At 41.1% G+C, this 18271-nt stretch overlaps 1 pseudogene; it reads left to right on the top strand.

Moving 5' to 3' along the window:
- The first annotated feature begins 8184 nt into the window (after positions 1–8184).
- On the top strand, positions 8185–9247 carry LOC149090481 (uncharacterized; annotated as a pseudogene).
- The last annotated feature ends 9024 nt before the right edge of the window (positions 9248–18271 follow it).

Raw genomic sequence — 18271 nt, 5'->3', positions numbered from 1 at the left:
CAGAGATGGCTCATCAGTCTGGGAGAGTACAACTTCCACATAGAATATATAAAAGGGAAATGTAATAACATCGCTGACTTTTTGAGTAGGATTAGAGAGGATGAAATAAACCTAATGGAAGTTGAATCCACGAATGATGAAGACAACAGATCTCTAGCAGCTCAAACGATTCATTCTAAAGAAGAGGATCAGGGTTTCGACATGTCTATACTAGAAACAGCAGTTAACAGATTCAATGTATAGCTAATTTTTACAGAAACGAAACTCGAAACCACCGTTCGACAAAAAAAAAAAAAAAGAGAATTTACATTAGCAAGAAAAACGTAAAAGACAACCAAGCAATAAACATCCTCCGACAAGAAATAACAACAGGAAAAATAGGAGTTTTTTCACACCTAAGTGACCATGAGTTCTACCAATTACAAAAAATAATAGCGAAGGAATACACTTCCAACCCAAAAATAAAATTTGTAAAGTGCACTAGGTTCGTTAGAGATATCGAGTCTGAAGATGAACTGCATACCCAAATAGCCTTATTTCACAAAAACGAGAGTGGCCATTGCGGAATAGTTGCCACTTATCAGAAGCTTAAACTCGAAATATACCACCCTAACCTTAAGACCCATATCAATAGAATAATCAATAACTGTGACGTTTGTAGTGGTGGGAAATATGATAGAAAATCATTAAGAACAATTTTTATCTTAGAGAAACACCAAAAACTTGCAATGAGAAAGTACACGTAGATACATACGTTAACTCAAAACAATCCTTTATATTATTCATCGACAAATTCTCAAAACACGCCACTTGCTTCCCACTTAACGACAGAAATAACATCACAATCGTAGATCACATTCAACAATTTTTGTCAATAAAAGGGAAGGTCCATAAATTTGTCTTCGACAATGAATTTAATAGTCTTAATGTCAGAGAATTTCTAGAAAAAGAAGGTAAAGAAGACCCCAAATTCAGAAAATCAAATTTACAAAATATCCATACAACAAATATTAAAAGACCTACCAAATTTCCAGGTAATAATAACAATCATCATCATGATCCTGTTGCCAACGCTGTCGGCAGCAATGATCAATATAGCCTCAATCCTGGTTGAAAACGGCTTCGTATCACTAAGGGAGAGCACAGTGGAACTGGTCAACAATTCTACCACCCTAAACATAATAGCGTCAGCTAAATACAACCTCTTTCATCCTTCTATACTAACAAACAAAGTATTCACACTCTACAACATAGACTTCTACAAAATTAAATTAATCCGCATGGGAGTCATGACCCACGAAAATAACATAATCATTGCAATTAAAATACCAACTAACATCATAACAACCACAATATTTCTGATAACCAAAGCCAAAACAAAACTTACACATACGAAGAACACAAAACAATAAATGAACTGAAATTGAGCTCTAACTGTAGAAAAATTGTAAAATGATAGAAGACGTAGAGTTTAAGATGCAATTAATAAACGAAAGCACATTAATAATAAGCAACGCAGAAAATAAGATAATTCAATATACCATTGATTAAACTTACTATAAAAATAATACAAAAACATTCTTAGAAGAAATAAAAAACACTAAAGCCATTCATAGGAATATATGTATATCTATACAAAATGTAAAACAGGAATTCAGGAGAATCCCTCATCAAAAGGGGAAGGAGTTATGCAACCAAATCAGCAAAGCATTTTCGACGTAAGAGACCGCTTCCAGTGAAAATGCTCGCCACCGCTTCCATCGAAAATGCTCAGCTAGCAACAATAAATGTAAGCAACAAATACCTACATGTATACAACTATAAATGTAAGCAACAAATACCTACATGTATACATGTTTATGTACATGTATACATGTATATAAACGTTGAAAACGATCAGCTAGCAACAATAAATGTAAGCAACAAATAGTGTTAAGATTCATTCCGAACAGAACAGAAGTTATTATTATTAATAAAACAAGAATTAAAATATCCAAAGATATAAAGTGTGTTTTTATTGAACTATCACTCAACATCTAAAGACAGTTCTGTTTCAGTGATTAACAGTTTTATTGTGCTTGTGTATCTAAAGATATATAAAGTATAGTGAAAGACTATAACTCGCGCGCTCAATTATTTAAAACTAAATGCTACAACACTTATGACTACTTATTAACTACTTAATGCTATTTTACAAGCTGACTGTTAAGGCATTTGGATATTTGCCCTCCGGATTATTATATTATATTATATATTATATATATATTACGAAATTGAATTATCGAAATTGTATAGGTTAAGTAATTGAAGCTGAACCACTGTACAGAGAAGTTGTTGTTGTACGCGCTAGCACGGGAGTGTCGCTCTCCAAAAGATCGCTCTCTCGCTGCTCGCGGTTAGATGCGCATAGGTGCGCTCTCTACTGTGCAAGCTGCGCTTGCGTTGATGTTAAATTTAATAAATCAGTACAAAATTGAACACCGGTGCCAGCACTTCATAGTCACGCCAGAGAGACCGCAAGTTGCTGTCTACATTTTTTTTATAAACATATTATACACTGGCCCATTGAAGGACCAGACCCCTTTTGGAAGGACATTTTCGGTGCCCCCGGGTGGACACTCTCTGGAATTGAAGGAAGCTGGATTATGGATTTTGTGGATAATCAGGGAAGTACATAAATACATAGAGCACATAGATGACCAAGTAATGCAAGCGATAAATAAATAAATGCATTACTTGAGACATACAAAATATTAATGTATGTACAATCTACGCCTATGTACATTGTGTTGAGCTTGTTTAAAATTGAAATTTAAAAAAAAAAAAAATTAGGTGCATAATGTAATTGACCATTGATATGCAAAAAAATTCAATCTCTGTTGCCTCGCATAATCCAAGTTTTCTTTGGCGCCGTTAGTGTGTTACAGTTTTTTTTTTGCTCATTTTCGTCTCGCACTTTCGTTGTGCGCTTGCGCTCACAGCTCGCTCTCGCTCGCACATAAAAGTTCGTTCTCGCTTGCACAGATAATTGCGCTCTTAATTTACGCTCTTAATTTGCATGCGCGCTTGCAATATCGCTTGCACTTATAGTTGCGCTCTCGTTTTACTGTCTCGCTTGCACATATTAGTGCGCGCTCATTTTGCGCTCATTGCATACTCACTTGCAATATCGTTTGCACTCGCGCTTGCACTTATAGTTGCGCTCTCGTTTTACTGTCTCGCTTGCACATATTAGTGCTCGCTCAGTTTGCGCTCATTGCATACTCACTTGCTATATCGTTTGCACTCGCGCTTATACAGTAAATTTCGCTTTAATTTACGCTCATCATTTGCATGCGCGCTTGCAATATCGTTTGCACCCACGCTTGCACACGCAGCAGCGCTCTCGCGTTGCGCTCAAAACTTACGCTCGTCACTTGGATATATTCTCGCTCAAAGCTTGCACTCTCGCTTTGCGCTCATAGTATGAGCTCGATCTGCACTTATATTTTGGAATTCATACCGGCGCGCTCTCGCTTGTGAATGCATTGCACTCAGTCGCTCTACAGTCAAATACCACTCAATAGACCACTTGCCCAAATAGTCACTCAACATTTTGGTTATTGTCTTCGCTATATCGTTATCAGCTGTCTGTAACAGTCACTCAGGTATAGTTTAACACTGCCAGCGTAATATATTGAGATTTATTACGATCGCGCGCATTTGTTAATATTCTTGACTTGCTCTTCGCTTGTTGTCATACATTAAGTGAATTTTCATTTCTTTCGATTGAAATTGGTTTCAACTGAGCTTCACTTATAGCATCATGACTAATAAGCGATGAAAGAATAGGTCTATGGACTATGGTCTATGGAATAGGTCATCAACGGAGCGTGTCGAAGCTCTGTTGGCCGTTTATAAAAATGTTACAAACGATATAACACGCATTAATAAATCATTAAAAGATTACACTAAACCAGTAGAGCCATTTGAAATTGAATGTCGACTTGAGATACTGAACCGCTACATAGAAAAGGCCTTTAAGACACAACAAGAGTTGGACGACATTAACGCAGATTTAGTGCCTCGGTCAACGTTAGAAGATTTGTGTGTATCGACCAAAACACTTCTTATGAAGCGAGGTAGTGATAGCCAACCTAAAAGTGAGAGTCCCGCTAACTCTACAATGATTAGCTCAGTGTCTCACTCTAGGAATCTACCGAATATAAAGCTGTCAAAGTTTAGCGGAGAATATTCGGAATATAAGAATTTCATTGGACTTTTTGAGAGTTTAGTCGACAACGAGCCAGGGTTATCAAATATAGAAAAGTTGAATCACTTGTCATGCTTGGACAAAGAAGCATTAGGCACTGTCAAGGCATATCAGGTGACAGATGCAAATTACCCAAAAGCGTTAGCTGCTTTAAAAAATGTGTACGACAATCAGTGTCTCATATTTTTTAACAGTATTTCAAAACTATTTGATCTCCCACACATGTCCGAACCGTCAGCATCATCTTTGCGCATGCTGATAGACTCAGTCCGTGCCATTTACGAATCTCTATTATCGCTAGGATCTGATAAGCAGATTTCGAATGCCATGCTCATCCATTTAGTAATGATGAAAGCGGACGCTGGCACGCGCTCTAGGTGGGAAGAGAATCTTGACTACAATAAGCTTCCATTGTGGCAAGATTGTGAAGCTGCCTTGAACAGACGGTATCAGCATTTAAGTGCTGAAGACTCATTTGGTCCACGTCGTAAGGTAGCTCAGGATAATAGGAAAAGAATTGGGAAAACTTCACTAGCTGTCGCTCTGCCCAGTGAGCCGCAGAGTCCCAAATGCGTGTTTTGTAAAAGGAACGATCACTTCATTCACTCGTGCTCGTCGTTCGCAGTAATACCTTGCCAGAAATTTTTTACGTTCGCAAAGAGCTATCCGCTCTGTATAAATTGTTTGCGAACAGGACACTCAGTGGCTGCTTGCAAATCAGCCCACTGTCGTGTGTGCTCTAAGCCGCACCATACCATACTGCATAGATACAGCTCTGAAGCGGCTCAAAGTAGCTCAGCAGCTGTATCAGCAGTCCCTCGTGTCACTTCGTCACAGATTTCATCTGTAAATCACGCACGGACAGCCTCTGATCAAGTTCTTTTGGCAACTGCAGTTGTGAAGATAAAAGATCAATCTGGATCTTATCACTTAGCTAGAGCTTTATTAGATTCCGGCTCGCAAGTTAATTTCATAACCGAAGAGCTTGCAAAACAGTTGAAATTAAAACGGCAAAGATCTGGGATTCAATTGTTGGGCATTGCTAATTGTCAGTCATCTGTTCGGCACAGCGTGCAAACTTCGATAGCGTCCCGAACGGACGACATAGAAATCCGAACAGACTTTGGTGTGTTACGTTCCATTTCGTCGTATCAACCAGAGAAGCACACTGAAGAGATCAAGTTACCTGATAATGTACAATTAGCTGATCCTCAATTCCACAAGCCGCAATGATTTGTTGCTCGGTGCTGATATCTTTTTTGATATATTAAGAGAAGGCAAAATAAAAGGACCCGATAACAGCCCAACATTGCAATTGACTGCCTTTGGTTGGATTGTATCTGGTCGCTGCCGAACATTGAATGCAGCTACTAGTTCGTCGACTTTCATTAGCGTCGTAAACGACGACATAGCTATAGATTCAATAGTTCGCAAGTTCTGGGAGTTGGAAGAAAAGCCAAATACAATTAATTCGATTTTGTATACCCCAGAGCAACAACTGTGCGAGAAGTCATTTGTGGAGACTATTTACTGAATGATCTACTCATGGTGGGTCCGACCACCCAGCCGCAGTTATGGGAGACTTTGCTAAGATTTCGACTTCGTCCTTGGGCTGCTACAGCAGACATCGCTAAAATGTACCGTCAAATTGAACTTGACGAGTCCCACCGCAACTTTCAACTTATTGTGTGGAGGGAAACGCCCACTGATCCGTTACAAATCTTTCGATCAAACACAGTAACGTACGGGACAGCGACTGCTCCATTCTTAGCAATTCGATGTTTAAAACATCTAAGCGACTTGCATGCTTCCACTCATCCAGCTGCTGCAAGATCGTTAGCCCGAGATTTCTATGTTGATGACTTGTTGACAGGAGCAGATAGCGTTGAAGAATTGTGCTTGTTGCATCGAGACTTGATAGCAATTCTTCAAAAGTTTGGATTTCCTCTCACGAAATGGTCGTCCAATTGTAAACAAGTCGCAGCACAACCAGCTAGAAACGATATAGTTATTGGTCATCAAGAGGACACAAAAACATTGGGATTAATTTGGAATCCAATGAATGACAGCTTTAGATATTCCATGAACTGTCCAGTGGAAGTTCAACAGACCAAAAGATCCGTTTTGTCATTTGTAGCAAGGTTATACGACCCCTTAGGTTTGTTAAGTCCGATCGTAACTCGTGCGAAGGTCCTTTTACAGGAAATGTGGTTGCACAAACTTGGGTGGGATGACCAATTGCCTGTTCAAATGAGGCAAGAATTTGAGGCAGTAACTAGCTGTTTCTCAAATCTAAACTCGTTACATATACCTCGTTACGTTGGCACACTTAAATCGAAAGGATGTCAAATCCATGGATTTTCTGACGCCTCAACGAGAGCTTACGGTTGTTATTTATACGTAAGAATGCAAACAGATAAGGGTATCACTACCAGGCTGCTAGTCGCCTAATCTAAGGTAGCGCCCTTGAAAACAAAATCTGTTCCGCGGCTGGAGTTGTGTGCTGCAGAATTGTTAGCTACCTTATGGGATGCGGTAAAGAAAGTACTTGATGGTCCTATTAATCAAGTCACATTTTGGTCAGACTCTGAGGTGGTGCTTCATTGGCTGCGAATGCATTCATCTAGCTTGAACACATTCGTTGCTAATCGCGTTGCAACCATCCAAGAGTTGACAACTAATGTATCTTGGCGTCATGTACCAACGAAAGACAACCCAGCAGATATTGTATCTCGGGGATGTTCAGTTGAGGAGCTTAAAACATCATTGTGGTTTTGCGGACCAGGATTTTTAAAGCTTTCTGACACATTGTGGCCAGCCAACCCACAAATAACCCTATCAAAGGAGTTAGAGCTGTTAGAGAAGCGTAGAACTGCAATTACTATGTTCGCGGTCGATGAGGTAACAAATCCTATAGTACATCTTATTGACTCAACGTCATCATTTTCTAAGCTAATCCGCATCGTTGCCTATATGTTCCGCTTTATCAATGGAAGACAAGAAAGTCATTCTTCATTTGCTCCTACAGCTTCTGAGTTAAGCTTCGCATTCCTTGCAGCTATATCTGTAATTCAACACATTGAATTCAGCGAAGAAATAAAGAAAATAAAGAAGTCAGTCGTGTTGCAACTGTAACAGGCTACTAGCCTATGTTATATTATATTGAATGTAACAGCGCTATGGTTAACCATCGATAGATACACATCGATCGATAGTTAACCATATCGGTTGCTGGGAAGGTTGTCGATATGTGACGTGCGATTTTGAGTAATAGAAGAAGAAGAGGTAGATCGATATATTTTAAGCTGGATGGTGAACGCGAGAAGACGTGTGTGAAATTAGGAGATTAATAAATTATGAGATTAAGAAATAAAGAAATTAAATTAAAGGCCTACTACACAACCGTCATTGCAAAAACTGACACCTTTTTTGCACCCACATCAGCATGGCATGCGTATGTTATGGTTGCTACGAGTAGGAGGTCGTTTATTAAAGGCACCATTAGCACATAATGCCAAATTCCCATTATTGCTTCCAAAAAAGTGTCGTTTCGTAACGCTTTATTTGGTGCATTTGCATCGCTCTCATTGCCACGCCAATCCCCTAGTGCTAATGGGCATGCTTCGTCAGCAGGTTTGGCTGGTCAATGCTCGACAGGCTTGCAGTGCAGTAGTCCGAAAATGTGTGCATTGTTTTCGCTATCTTATCTTATCCCAAATAATGGGCAATCTTCCCGCTGATCGCTTACATGGAAATAGGCCATTTGAGATCAGTGGAGTGGACTTTTGCGGTCCCATACTAGTTTCGCTGGGAATTCGGGGCAAATCGCCAGTCAAAATGTATATTGCCATATTTGTTTGCTTTACTTCGAAGGCAGTGCATCTTGAATTAGTCACCGATTTAACCTCAAATTCATTTTTGATGTGTTTATCCAGGTTCGTTGGTCGACGTGGGCTTGTCCGGAAGCTGTATTGCGACAATGCCACCAATTTCGTGGGTGCTGCACGCACGCTGGACCTCAAAACTATGTTCCATGGCAACACAGCGGACATGGAAATGTTTGCTGCGGAGCGGGGCATGGAGTTTGTGTTCATCCCTCCTCGAGCGCCGCATTTTGGCGGCCTTTGGGAAGCGGCGGTGAAATCCGCCAAGGGTTTGCTGCTGAAAGCGATGGGCAGCGCTCGATTACGGCAAGACGAAGTGGCCACCGTGCTGGTCGAGGTCGAGGCCGTGCTCAATTCGCGGCCAATGGTCGCTCCCAGCAGCAATCCAAACGACGGCGAAGTGCTCACGCCAGGGCACTTCCTGATAGGAGCAACGCTCGTGCCGCTGCCAATCGCGTCCACAGAGCCAGTCGACGACGCCAAGCTGACACTATTAAAAAAATGGCAGCTGACATCCAACATCAAGCGTCGATTTTGGAACGACTGGTCAAGGGACTACCTGCTCAGCCTGCAGCAGAAATCAAAATGGACGAAGGAGAGGCAGAACGTACAGGTCGAAGCAGTCGTGCTCGTGGGAGAGGACAACGCTCCTCCACAACATTGGATGCTAGGCGTGGTGACGGAAGCCATAGTCGGAGAAGATGGTAGAGTGCGCGTAATTGTCGTTAAGACAAAAAATGGCACATATAAAAGGGCAATTCATCGCGTTGCACCACTGCCACTCCACTAATACACCATATGATTGAAGCCCTGCGGCCTTTCAACGCGGCCGATGTTAAGGCATTTGGATATTTGCCCTCCGGATTATTATATTATATTATATATTATATATATATTAAGAAATTGAATTATTATCGAAATTGTATAGGTTAAGTAATTGAAGCTGAACCACTGTACAGAGAAGTTGTTGTTGTACGCGCTAGCACGGGAGTGTCGCTCTCCAAAAGATCGCTCTCTCGCTGCTCGCGGTTAGATGCGCATAGGTGCGCTCTCTACTGTGCAAGCTGCGCTTGCGTTGATGTTAAATTTAATAAATCAGTACAAAATTGAACACCGGTGCCAGCACTTCATAGTCACGCCAGAGACACCGCAAGTTGCTGTCTACATTTTTTTTATAAACATATTATACACTGGCCCATTGAAGGACCAGACCCCTTTTGGAAGGACACTGACAAAACTACAATAACAGCTAGAAAATCCAGAAATCAATCGCAATTCTTAGAATGCTAAAAAGCGCGCTTTTGTAATGTAAGCAAGCGCTTAAGAATCTGCAATAGGTGTGACCGAAAGCTATTGTAAGATCAGAAGCGTTTTTCTGTCTAGCATGAGTTCAGAGTATGGGGATGCTGTTCTAACTAAACAAATGAGCCGTATATGAAATTCAGCGCATCGTAGGTGCAACGTTTATTCGTAGAGTTCTTGATATACACTAAAAGTACAAACGTATGAGCAAGCGCAGCTTGCTTAGAGCTAGGCGAATTAATGCAAGTAATAAGAGTTCACCACGCAAGAGAGATAGAGTAATTAGGGTGAACCCAAATGTAAAAATATAGGTATAAAATTCAAATTAAGAATAAGATACGTGAATTTGGCCCAGCATCCCGGCCCCATTGAATGACGCAGTCTTTCAAGAGACAGGAAGAATCGCTATTTTGTGAACTGGTCTCCGGATTATGCCTTTGGTAGTGCGGACATCTACCACTCGTACTCGTTGATCTCGTCCAGGAATTGTAGCTGTAATGCGACCCATTATCCACTTCTGAGAAGGTACGTTATCTTCATGTATGAGAACCATGTCCCCGATAGAGATACTGGGTGATGGTTTGGTCCACTTGTGGCGCGCGTTCAGCTCATTGAAGTAGTCTGTCAACCAGCGTCACCAGTTATCAAACGCCAGCGATCCAAAGATTTCAACTGTTCATCTTCTATATTGTGTTCAGGCAATGCTCGCAGAGAGTCTCCAACTAGAAAGTGACCAGGTGTCAGAGCACCCAAGTCGCTTGGATCTGATGATAGTGGTGTGAGTGGGCGTAAGTTGAGGATGGCTTCTACTTCTGCTGTGATTGTGGCCAATTCCTCAAACGTGAAGCGGGCGTTCAAAAGGCTGCGCGTCATAAGCCCCTTGCCGCTTTTAACTGCGGCTTCCCAGAGGCCGCCAAAGTGTGGTGCTCTGGGTGGGATGAAACGAAAGTTTATGAATTCATTTGTGCAAAAACTAATAATTGACTGTTGATTTTCTTGCTTGAAGAAGTAGGTTCGCAGTTCCTTTAATTGATTGCTTGCTCCAGTGAAATTCGTGGCATTGTCGCAAAATATATCCACAGGCAATCCTCGTCGTGCAATCATGCGCCTCAACGCGGCTAAGAAAGCATCCGTTGAAATGTCAGATACCACCTCGATATGCACAGCCTTGGTGGCGAAGCATACAAATATGGCAATGTAGGCCTTGCGAGGAGCCTTGCCCTGAATGCGGAGATAGACGTTGACTGGTCCACAAAAGTCAACTCCACAGTGAGCGAAAGGTAGATTTCCCATCAGTTGCTGTTGCAACTTTGGCTTGTAGCGCACACAGTGCACGCACCTTCTGACAATAGAGCGAGCCAGGTCTCGAGCATTTACGATCCAGAATTGCAGACGAATTAGTGCGACAAGTGCCTTTGAGCCAGCATGATAGTGTTGCACATGAAGAAACTGCACGTAGTGACGAACAAAATCATCTTTGCTGGGAAGTATGATTGGATGTTTCTGAAATTTTATATGACTTGATATTTGCCTATTTTTGTTCAAAGCGTGAATTTCATCTGCGAAGTGTTGCTGCTGCAGATTCCAAATAATGCAATTAAATGCACGCTGTAGCTCTTGAGGTGATGGCGAGGGCGTAGACATCTCAACGGGTTTCCGAAGCGCGTGTATAAAGGCAAGCATCCAAGCAACAATTCGCAAACAACGATGATGCGAACTTATGTTTCTGGCCAAGTGTTTGAGCTCTGCTTTATATACGCCGGCCCCATAAACCATATTGATTCGATCAATTCGATGGGTGTACACCCCCTCGAGACCAGATCGGCGGGATTCAATTTAGTTGGGACATGTCTCCAATGACAGTCCGGTGTAGCTTCTTGATTTTCACGTAGAGTTGGGCCAGTAGGTGAGAAGCCGCGAGTTCCAGTTTTGGTAGCGATAACTTACGAGTTGGTGCTACTCTGCACTTTAACGTGATCAGGTGAACTTGAACCTCGCCGTCCGCTGCAACTGTGCGTGCGTAAATGCAGCATCCATATGCACGTATGGAAGCGTCACAGAATCCATGCAACTGCAACTCCTTGGTGTTCGGCTGCATACAGAATCGAGGTATTTTCAGCGACTCCAGTGAAGTAATTTTGCTACTGTCATTTTGCTAATTCAAATTTGCCCTTGCCAAGTACTTCGATGACCTCTGCCTTGAGTTGTTGCAGGCCTTCTGCTGTGTCATGCCCACAAAGAAAGTCATCCACGTAGAATGATGAATTTATAGCTTGTGATCCCAATTTGTGAGTTTGCATATGTAGATCAGCCAAATATTTCATACTGCGTATGGCGAGATATGGTGCTGAGGCCGTACCAAATGTGACTGTGTTTAGTGAATATGTCCGTAGTGGTTTGTCTGTTGAATCTCTCCAAAGAATGTATTGGAATTTGCGGTCACGATAGTCCACCAATACTTGCCTGAACATTTTCACAACATCTGCAGTCAGTGCATATTTGTACGTTTGAAAGCGTTGCAGAAGCGTATGTAGATCAGTCTGAATAGTCGGTCCAACCATTAGCAAATCATTGAGTGATTGTTGCGATGAAGTTCGATTTGAGGCATCGAAGACAACTCTGAGCTTCGTTGAAGTGCTATTTGGCTTGAAGACGCAGTGATGTGGTATGTAATTATGTGGCTCGTCAAGCCGTGGTGAGTGTACCAAACTCATATGATTTACATGCCTGCCTTTAACTCGGGATTGCGATTTAAGCGCCGTTCCAGTGACTCGAATCTCAGCTTAGCAGACTCGTATGAAGATCCTAGATGTCGTGGGTCATCCTTGAATGCTAGCCGAACAATAATTCTACCATCTGCTTGTTGGCGTACAGAGCGAGTAAACATTTGTTCGCACTGCAGTTGCTCAGGTATGAACTTGTCGATTGGTTTACTCAAATCTTCGATACGCCAGAATCGTTCCAAATTGTTGTTTATTGACTCCTCTTGTGAGAGCGAGTAGCAGTGCGTCTGTTGCTGTCCTCCCTTATAGCGTCCAGACACAATCCATCCAAGTAACGTTTTCTGAAGCATAGGAAGGTTGGGACCCAATTTGATTTGCCCCACTGCGAGAATTTCAAAAAATGTTTCCGTGCCAATAAGTAAATCGATATGACGAGTTTTGTGAAACTTCTCATCAGCTAAAGGTGTGTTCTTCGGTATGTTCCATGATGAAGTGTCGATGTCCGATTCCGGCTGATAGGCAATATGTGACGTTACGCAGAAATCAATGGGCATCTTGAAATCCTCCACGCGTGATTTGATTATGGCCGAAGTGCCAAACTTGATGTATGTGTGTGACTCACCAACGCTACAGACTCGCATGTACCGTTTGACCTTTGGCAAGCGTAGTGCTTGTGCGAACTGTTCTGAGATGAAGTTCACCTGTGAGCAAGAATCCAATAGGGCACGACCGATCCTGTAGTTTCCAGATTCATCCATGACCTCAACGATGGCCGTTGCTAGAATGACTTGGTCTGTTCGATTGGTGTGTGTATGTGTCACCACATCATTTGAATTCGAGCCGCTGGGCAACATAGTTGTCGATCTACTCACAGCTGCCTCTCGATGTAGTAAGCTGTGATGAAGTCTCGAGCAACATCGACATCGTTGAGTAGAAGGACACTTGGATGCCTGGTGGCCCTTGCCAAGACAGTTTAGGCACAGACCATGTCGTTTCGCTGATTCATAGCGCTCTGCAACCGACATCTCTTGAAGTCGACTGAGACTCGATGCTCTGAGCTAAGACAAAGAGGACATGAGTGAGTTGAACAATTAAAAGACAAACCAGGTCGCGTGGTTGTCTGGCTTCGTGGTTTGCTAGCAGTCGCTGTACGGGCCTGGCTCGATTCGGACTTACCGCATGATTCCAAATATTGGCAATGCCTCTCAACTACCTGTACACATAAATCCCACGTAGGCAACTTGGAATAATCCAATGATTCGTTCCATTTGCGCTTAGTTTCCATGTCCATCTTATCCATAACAATGGCTATTAACATTGCCTGTGCGATTTGTGCCTCGTTGCCTAATGATTTTAGCGAGTTGTACAATGCTGTAGAGTTGTCAATCAAACTTCGAATTTCGTGGCTGTTTGACTTTGATACACTCTTGAGCATAAATAACGACGAGATATTGTCCAAGAACACTAATGTTGGATTGTCGTAGCGTTGATTCAAGCGATCAAGTGCCTTTCGGTAGTTTTCAGGTGTGATCTGAAATGCCTTTACCGTTTCTAATGCTGGTCCCTTTAAGCAGCTGATCAGTTGATTAAACTTCTCGATGTTTGATAAGCTGTTCTGTTGATCCACCATTTGGTTGAATAGCGCACTAAAATTCTTGTAGTCCGCATAATTGCCATCAAATGTAGGTAACGCAAGTCTGGGCAGCTTGGCCGACGATAAGAATGTGAGCCCAGATACCGCAGCGAATGTTGATTCGTGTATATCCAATTCGGTGCGTCCTGTATCGGTCGAACATTCCGTTTCAATTTGAGTCTGCAATACCATTGCTTGCTTAAAGTAAGCTTCCAAAATTTCCAAGCGATACTTTAATTCAGCTTGAACTGGTGCAGATTTCCCTTCTCTTAATTTGGGATCAACAACATTGCGGGTTCGGCTAATATTGCGGCGAGTATTCGCGCGCTGTGTTTTAAGGCTCTCCAGAGACATTATCGGTTTATTTAAATAACGATGATCAAATTCACTACCAGAGTTAAACCCAAATAACACAAAATATTTATTAGCGGGAAGAACAATGCAAGTGACAAATTTCACTCAACTGAGCTAATGTTGTTTGATGAATATAAGAGCGACGAATAATGCAAATTCCACTTAAACAGAGCTTGCAGAAATTCGGCGATGAGTTTCACTCAATAATATCATATAATATCAAGTGAGAAGAGTAATTCCTGCGGTGAATTGTATATGTATATGTGTATGTAAGTGCGTTTGTGATTAACCGCACTTATGTATTTCGAATTCGACGAATATGATTTATCCAAACGTTTGACGAATATGATGGTAAGCGCACTGCCAATAACTTGCTGCTGCGATCGCGGGGGGATCGTAGGGCCAGCGAAGTGACGAAGATTGCAAGCAGAAGCTGCTGTTGCTGCGAGAGCCTGACGAAACGAAGAAGATGACTCGGTGATGCGACGGCGGGGGTCACAGAGCGACAGCGAAGTCAACCAAAGCGAATGACCGGTGCGAACAGCAAGGCAAGCGAGTGCATGCACAACTAATAGCTGATTGTATGCTGATATATCCCACTTATGCACAGAAGTATGTATGCAGAATATGTCTGTACATAAGCCAAATTATAACTCTAAATGCGTTGCACGGAACTTGAACAGCAATGCCCCACGTTGGGCGCCAAAGTGTAAGATCAGAAGCGTTTTTCTGTCTAGCATGAGTTCAGAGTATGGGGATGCTGTTCTAACTAAACAAATGAGCCGTATATGAAATTCAGCGCATCATAGGTGCAACGTTTATTCGTAAAATTCTTGATATACACTAAAAGTACAAACGTATGAGCAAGCGCAGCTTGCTTAGAGCTAGGCGAATTAATGCAAGTAAAAAGAGTTCACCACGCAAGAGAGATAGACTAATTAGGGTAATTAGGGTAAGATAAGTGAATTTGGCCCAACGGCTATCAACGAAAATGACCATACATTTGTACTCAAAAAGTGCACGATCAATATAATAATTATCGATTAATCGATAAAAATTACCAAAAGCTACAATATAATCAAAAACCATAATTGTTTTGTACTACATTTTTTTAAAGCCAAATTAAATTTGGAATAAGAATAAATGCCCCTTTGTAAACATAGCATCAGGTATACGGACTGTGAATGAGTATTCCGCAGTCGGTAGCGCCCGACTGCAACGTTCTTACTTGTTTAGACTACGAATATCCAGAATCAATGCACAACGCTTGTGCTCTGCAACCTATAAACATAGATCATATACGAGACCGTCTCAACCTCGAACATTTAAATGACGAGGAACGCCAAGCTGTCGAAGCTCTACTTGCGGAATCCAATGATATATTTTTTCGGGAGGGGGACGTTTTGTCAGCAACAAACCAAATCTCCCATGAAATTATTACTACAGTGGATAGACCCTTCTATTCTAAAATATATAGATATCTCCAAATCCACGAAAAAGAAATAAATAGACAGATAAAAGAAATGCTTAAGCACATCCATCAAGGTTAAGTTTTTTTTTCATACATATTTCGTTTTTTATAAAATAGATATTTTATTCGTTTTTCTAATTGAACAATTTTATAAGTTTAAATTTGTTTCTTCTTAAAAAGCCCTCATATATGTATGTACGCATATATGCATGTATATGTATGTACATATGTAAGTCTGCACGCATATGTAGCATCAAGCATTCCAGCCTTTCTTATGCACGCGCTCATTTGTATGTGTGTATGTATGTAATGCAAATTTATCATCCGCTACTCTGGCTCTTCTTTTCTATAATGCGTCATAACAAGAATCTCATTTTTGGATATAATTTTAATTATGTTTGTTGACAGTAGGCGGTAGCGCTGTCGGCAAAGGTGCCGGCTAAATTTGTTCTTGTTATTTTGACAAACATGGCTTGAATGCGAGTTCAAATCCCGCGGAAAACTCTTTTTTGTAAATTGCAAATTTTGTTATTTTAGCTTCTTTTATATTTTTTAAATATTTAAATTTTATTTTTAAATTTTATAAAAATGTTTCCATCCGTGTTATCAATGCCTATTAAGCCTATTGGTATATACATGTACATACATAGATAGCTCAAGCATATAAATGTCGCAATTCGATACTACAAATGCCGATTGCCACGCCCCTAGTGGCCGTAGACACCTCATTTTTGGCCAGTTCTTAGAAAGAGCTAACGGTAACGTAAATGCGAAATTTGAATGCTTACGCTCAACAAATGTGAAATTACAGGGTATTTTTCGATATGCCACGCCCCCAAAGAGGCGTGACAATTATTTTTGGGGCATCGATAGAGGAGGTTACCAGTAACTCAACTATCCAAATTTGAAGCTTCTAGCTCTTAAACTGTAGGAGATATAAAGTTTTGCGGTTTGCCACGCCCCCTTTTGGCGGACATATATCCACTATAGCTTGTTGGACTTGGGAGGTCAACTCGCGTATATATACCAAATCTCAAGTCTCTAGCATCAATAGTGCCTAAAATATAGCCAAATTGGAAAAATCACTATATCTTCAGGTCCGATTTGCCACGCCCCTAGTAGGCGTAGACATAATATTTTTTCATCAGTCATTAGAATTATAGCATTAGCTCACGTGCGAAATTTCAACGTTCTAGCTTTAAAACTTTATGAGATACAGTTTTATCTGATTTGCCACGCCCCCAATGGGCGTAGATATATCCACCATAGCTTTTTGGACTTGGGGGGTCAACGCGGATCTACATACCAAACATCAACTTTCTAGCTCATCAACTAACATGTATATCGGAAAATGCATTTTCCGATTTGCCACGCCCCTAGTGGGCGGAACGGAAAAATTTTAACATTTTATAAATCGGAGTTATACACGAGTATGTGTTCCATATTTCAAGTCTCTAGCTTCAATAGCGGCGAAATGAACTGCGTTCATACGGACGGACAGACGGACGGACAGCAAGACGGACATTGCACAAAACCAAAGGGTCAAAAAAGTTCAGAATTGTCATCGATTACCGTAAACTGAATGAATTTACGGTCGACGACAGATTTCCAATTCCTAATCTTAATTCCTTGCTAGATAAACTGGGTAGATCACAATATTTTACAACCCTCGACTTAGCGAAAGGCTTTCATCAGATTCTCGTTAAAGAGGAGGACAGACCAAAGACTGCATTTTTAACACCGTCAGGTCACTACGAGTTCATCAGAATGCCGTTCGGATTCAAAAATTCTCCATTGACATTCCAGAGACTTATGAACGAAGTCTTGAAAGACTATATTGGCGAAAACTGCGTCGTCTACATGGACGACATACTAATCTTCAGCACATCCCTTCAAAGCACGCCACTTGCTTCCCACTTAACGACAGAAATAGCATCACAATCGTAGATCACATTCAACAATTTTTGTCAATAAAAGGGAAGGTCCATAAATTTGTCTTCGACAATGAATTTAATAGTCTTAATGTCAGAGAATTTCTAGAAAAAGAAGGTATAGAATACCATTCAACTAAACCAGTCACACTGGAAATAGCGACGTCGAAAGACTTAATAACACACTAACAGAAAAAACTCGCACGCTAAACATAGAAGAGAAGAGACCAATAATCGAACAAATGGCTAGAGCTGTATACTTTTACAATAACACATACCACACCACCACGAAATTCACGCCATTCGAAGTACAGAATCACAAAGTAGATCACTTGAAATTGTACGAAAAAATGTTAGCGAAAAATCCAGAAAAATAGCGAAACTAAATGATAAAAGGGAAACCTACATAGAGAATAGAACAGAATAGAAGAATTATAAAAACCTAAGACATAAAGAAGAACCCAAATTCAGAAAAGCAAATTTACAAAATATCCATACAACAAATGTTAAAAGACCTACCAAATTTCCAGGTAATAATAACAATCATCATCATGATCCTGTTGCCAACGCTGTCGGCAGCAATGATCAATATAGCCTCAATCCTGGTTGAAAACGGCTTCGTATCACTAAGGGAGAGCACAGTGGAACTGGTAAACAATTCTACCACCTTAAACATAATAGCGTCAGCTAAATACAACCTCTTTCATCCTTCTATACTAAC

This window comes from Drosophila navojoa, unplaced genomic scaffold (genome assembly GCF_054131105.1).
Source record: "Drosophila navojoa isolate 15081-1374.11 unplaced genomic scaffold, UAZ_NAV_1.0 NAV_Backbone_121, whole genome shotgun sequence".
Classification (NCBI taxonomy): domain Eukaryota; kingdom Metazoa; phylum Arthropoda; class Insecta; order Diptera; family Drosophilidae; genus Drosophila; species Drosophila navojoa.
Note: the sequence above shows the minus strand (reverse complement) of the source record. Positions and strands in the feature narration are given on the sequence as shown.